We start from the raw sequence: 6,000 nt of genomic DNA, 5'->3' as shown, positions 1-6,000 counted from the left end.
AGTGAACGCTCTGTGTTCCTAGAGCACAGTAGGCCTTTAATGCTTCTTAAAGACGCGGGATTATGGTTGGGAATGTCAATTTCGTAATCATGATCAGACAGTGCCTGGAAATTCCATGATGATGTTATTATTTTCTTTTTTATAAATAAATCTTGATTATTCTATCTTGTTTATCGGCCATAGAAAATATATAGACAGCGAATAGCAGGCCCGTAGCCAGGGGGGTTCAGGGGGTTCGAAAGAACCGCCCTTTTTGCTGGGAAAAGGTCCACTTTGGATAAAATTTGATCTAGGTACATGAAGGTTTTATGGTAAAAGGTCCACTTTTTCAGAAAACGAACCCCCCATTTGAAATTGCTGGCTACGGGCCTGAATAGTATATAATTAAGAAAGGGTAAATGATATTTTTTTCTGAAAACGTCTGGAAGAACCTTTCGGGTGCCAAATGTAAGCTATGCGTATTGATAAGGCAGCTTGATCCACAATATTTTAACCGACAGACAAAACTTGTAACTATAATTAGGGTAGGTTTAATCTTAAATGTTTTAATTAAAACAGGTGTATTCTGACTTCAAAATACGTTTAATGCTAAATACGGATCTGGTAGTCATTATATACCAGCAGTGGTTCTTTAGACGTATACTGACAGATACAGGTACAGATGTAGGTCAATATGATGACCGATTTCAAATTGGAAGACAGAAAAGTCATCAAAGTTTGATCATCAACAATTTAAGGTTCTATAGTGTTTATTATATAGTATGTATTTTCTTATTTATTTATTTACTTTTTTGAGGGCGGGAAGTTAAATCCATTATCTCATGTTAGAACTATGGACCGCAATTGTTGCATTTCAAAGTGAGCTATTCACCATGTGTGCTGACTTGAATATAATTAGAAAAAGTGTTGTGTAATAGCTCTCACCTGTGTGTTAAACATAAAATTCTGACTAAGACAAGAATCTATTCTAAAACTTACCCTTGCCTAATATGATATTATATCAGAAACACTCCAAAAGAATTGAGGTTGAAGAATAAAGCGCAGGCCCGTAGCCAGGGAGGGGGAGGGGGGGCGAGGGGTTCGAAAGAACCGCCCCTTTTGCTGGAAAAAGGTCCACTCTGGGTGAAATTTGATCAGGTACATGAAGTTTCTATGGAAAAAGGTCCACTTTTTCAGAAAAAAATGCCCTTTTTGAAATTGCTGGCTACAGGCCTGAAGCGCTTATCAAAATACTGACTTTTTGATTCCCTTTTGGTATCTCCGGGAACTGATGTCGAAATTAATGACTCCCTTTTTTTTTTGCAATAATGATGACCAAATAGTTATCGCATGCGACAGGAAATTTAAAACGTTGCAAGAGACTTCTCTCCCCTACGCGCTCCTTGTAATCTATTATTTATTAGTGCCAAAGAATGAAAACTGTGGAAAGAAAAATTGGCACGTGAGGTCTGATGATTTTCAGTTGATGACAGCAGCGCAGCACGTTTATGCTTATTTAATCTTATTCTATAGACTTACCTATACAAGATACAATTTCATTCGTCCTTACACTGCAGGTGACTTAATCCGTGTAGAGTATTTTTCTCCTAAGGGCAATGAAATGATATTGCTCGAACAGCGTGTTACTATAAGGTTTGGAGGTTTAAAACCTTTGGAAGGTTTCCGAAGTCATATTTATCTCCACCAAAGGAAGTTGTTTTCACCTCTGTTGTATGTTCGTCACCAGCCTTACACAAAATGTTATGGAGGGGTTTCCCATCTATTTTTATTTGAGGCTTGTTCAAGGTCTGACATTGTCAAACTATCTGATAGCTTACAAGCAATGGCATGGTCCTAACTCTCAGAGCAATTTCTTTTTCTGTTCAGTCTCTATACAGAGACGCATTTTAAAGTAGGATCTACAGTTTCTTTTATTTTAAAGACGACAAACATGTATTGAGCAAGTTCACTGATTTACCATTTGCTTTGTCTACCAGCCATATTTAAAGTTCAGTGGAGGGACATGACGTACCACCCTACCATTTATACAAACAAAAGCAATGTAACGCAACCTCACCCGAGTTAAGAAAGAACTTGAGAAATATCCGAAGAAACATAAATGATATACTTCACAGTCAGTGACAGTGCGCTTTCTTTCTGGTTTATGACGGAGTGTGTCCTCAACCCCAACTGTATCATGATCCCCGTTTGACTTCCTTTTTGGATTATGGACTCTCTCTAGAAAAAAGGACGCACACCATTTGAGAAACAAGCTCTTAAAATCTGATTTTCACAGAAAATGTAGGATAAATGACCTGGGTCTACATAACCTTAAAAGAAGATAGAATCTGCCTTCCTTGCCCCCGTATCCGCAATTACATTAATATTTTCATCATGCTCGCACAGAGTTGAGGACCATCTTCCTTTTAAACCACGCTGTGTTAACTCGACTCATTAACCCACGCACTGAGATTTACACCTATGCCATGCAACATGAGGGCATTATTTCTGAACGTACACGAACGTAATTACATTGTACCAGAAGTCAGCTGAATGCATGCTGACGTCAATTCTAGATCTGTCCAAATTATTTTTGCTGTTAGTTCAGTAAATGGAAGTACAAAGAACAAGCCAGAGAAATAACTGAGAAATAACCCTAGTCCTGGTGGATAGTGCACAGACGCATATATAGAAATATACTGCCTAATATTTCCAGTAGGCCTATATAAAATACCAATAGTTGGCTTCAAACTCATGATTTAAATCTATGCTTTATTATGATTATAAGATTACGATGGTGGTCGGTAACTCATTCTAAACGCAGAATTCGACAGACAACTTTATTTGCAAAAGTTGAAAAACGCAAAGCCTTTGATTCACGCTATGAGGCATGTAAGGTGAAGAAGTTCAGTTTTAATGAGGTGGCCCCTTTAATTATCTGATTGCTGATTGCTGTTCTTTCACTGCTTTAAATGGATCTCAGAAAGTCTGGGAGCTAATTACATTTCGTGGACAAATATATACGACCTTAAATCTTCTAAAAACATAGGAGATATAACCAGGGCATTATCCTCTACTCATCTACTAATACGTGAACTAAACATTTTGTGTTCAAATACATTACTACTTTGAATCTAAATTAGCAAAAATATTCATTAGCTTTGTAGTTGGATCAAAAAAGGCCTTCGCCCAGGTTGGCCGTAAGCTAACGGTGTGAAAATATTTCGGCTTATGTTTTATAATTTTCATTTATGATACTTTGAATCTATTTCACAAATTGGTAACTATAAACAGTGTATTGTCTTTTACTTATTTTCTACCTCATTAACCGATCCACGAATCGTGTTGTGTTCGCACAGATAACTTCTAACCTACGGTATAACCTTGGTGACTGAATTCAAACAGAGTGGTCGAACAAAATCTTTCTTTGGGGAAATTAAAAAAGGCAGATCATTCGAATCACGCTGTGAGGCATATGATAAACACATTAGGGTGAACTGAGTTGAGTTGTAATGCGTTTGCCCCTTTAATTGCCAGCTAATTGCTGTTCTTTCGCTGTTTCATATTGACCTCAGAAAAACTAGGCGCTATTTACATTGAGATTGACAACAAAATTGATAAAGTCACCTATACAACAAATACCCACGTGTTACAGAAAGCATAAGTAATGAGAATATTTTTGTGTCCTCAAAGTATAATGTGAACAGTTTGGGTATATATAAAACGGGATCAATTGTAACTAAATACACACTCTTACCGTGACCGACAGAACATTAATTTGTATTATGTTATTTATTTACGGTGCGAGCACATGATGCACAATACCATCCCTTAACAAAAAAAAAAAAAAAAAAAAAAAAAAAAAAAAAAACACGTACATCAAATAGCAATGTATACTAGTGTTATTATATAATACGCGTGCATTTATATTGCAGTAGGTGAATAGCATCATAATAACCATAAATAAACAGCCAAAGTTACTGTTACAGAATTTCCAGCGGTTATTCTTCGGCTGAAAATAGCTTATCCGGATTCAAGACGATTACATAGTATCCTACGTCACCCATACATTGAAATTTGTGCACATATTGTATTTCATGTTCTATCACAAAACCACAGTGATCTTTTAATTTACCTGGTATTTTTTTGTAGACCCGTCTTTCTTTCTCATCGATAAGGACACTTTATTTGATAATGCTTCATTAAGTGTACACGACATCTGAGTCAGCATAACTCTTCCTCACCAGAAATAATAGCCATCTTTTCATTGCAATGCCTGTGCTGAATCAATATCAATATGAACCTCGAAATAAGGTGCTCTACTGCTAGCTTCACTATTCAAAAATGATGTCATTGCGATGTTTTTTTTACTTTGCAGCCCGACACAATAACTGACGTAGCACTTTAATATTACACACTGTAGATATTGTAAATAACATCATACATACATATCAATCTGTCAATATAAACCTCGAAATAAGGTGCTCTACACTACTAGTTGTGATATTAAAAAATGTCACTCCGGTGTTTTTTTTATTTCACAGCCCTACACAATAACTTAAGTACACTTAAACATTACAAATGAAAGAGATTAAAAATAACATCATACAAACATGTACAAATTTGAAAAAATAAATTCCTAAAATCGTTTTTACTTTCAAGTCTTGAAGGTGGTGTCATTTAACATTTTAACATTTTGAAAAACGCTCGCCTGAATTGGGAATTCATCAAACCGTATATGAACGGATTAATTGCTGAACTTAACGATAAAAATTCAACGGCAATATTTCTAAGAATAGCATAAGTCAAACTACCTTTCTCAAAGTATTTCTCGCACCAGAATATTATCGGATATGGACAATACAGAGCAAAGAAGCAACCGAGAATAACAGCAGTCATTTTTGCAACCTTGGCGTCCACATTGTTGGTCGATGTTCCGATTGCCACTCTTTTAGACCTGTCAGAGCGGGTGTGAGAAGTAGAAGGATCACCTCCCGAAGCTGTCGCTGCCAAGGGTGCCGCACCAGTGCGGCCGTAAATCCCGCTTTCACCTCCCTTACTTGGTCCTGGGACGACACTTGACACCGTATTTAGACCTCCATGCCGAGGAGTCACGCCGGGCGATGCGGATGGGCCAGAAACCGATAGCACGTTGTTTCTGGATGTTTGGGATGTCGGTGTCAAAATTTGCAACCCAAGGGGTAAAGTGTCCTCAAAAGCGTTGCCATACTGTCCCACTTGTTGTTTTTGCTTCTTGACTTTTCTAAATACCGCAACGTAGAAACCCAAAGCAACCAAGAGGCAAATAGGGATATGTGGTATCGCAATGTAACGCGTGAAACCTGCCACTGTGGTCTCCGCCCTGCATTCCACGCCTGGAGTCCAGTTGTCCCAACCCATAAAAGGTATAGCATTCAAAATGAACATGTACAAGTAGCACATAGCGGTGACGAAATAAAATCTCTTTTTTGGCAAAACTCTGGGATAGTGGATATGCCAGCATATTTTGACGTATCTTTCAAAAGAAATCAGAGTCTGTATGAGCATTGAAAGTGAAAGGAATGTACTTAGTGACGCTATTTTCCCAATGCAGAAGTACTTGTTGTGGGCCCAGTGATGCAATGCTGGAAGGATTTCGACGAGATACCCTATGACTATATTGTAAGGCATGCTGATCAGACCAGTCAAAACGTCAACCAGTGCTAAGCTTACAATGGCAATGTTAGTGTTCGACCGCAGCCACTTGAACTTCCAAAACGCAAAAATGACAAAACAATTAGACGTTACCGATACCAGCGATATCAAGGCTTCTACGGTGATGAAGACGACGCAGCTCATGCGTTGACAAGGGAGGGCGGACACATTTGATCCGTTCAATGGAGCGATGTCGCCTGCCAAAGTTTGATTCAACATCACGGTGGAATTGTGCATAACCTTGTCTTCAAATCCTCTTCAATCTTCTGCAAGCGCTCTGTGTTCAACGACTCTGTGATTTTGACTTAAATTCTGTGAGCGGAAGCA

Source organism: Lingula anatina, chromosome 5, assembly GCF_051362555.1.
Source record: "Lingula anatina isolate TDL-2025a chromosome 5, LinAna3.0, whole genome shotgun sequence".
Taxonomy (NCBI): domain Eukaryota; kingdom Metazoa; phylum Brachiopoda; class Lingulata; order Lingulida; family Lingulidae; genus Lingula; species Lingula anatina.
This window is presented reverse-complemented; position numbering follows the sequence as displayed.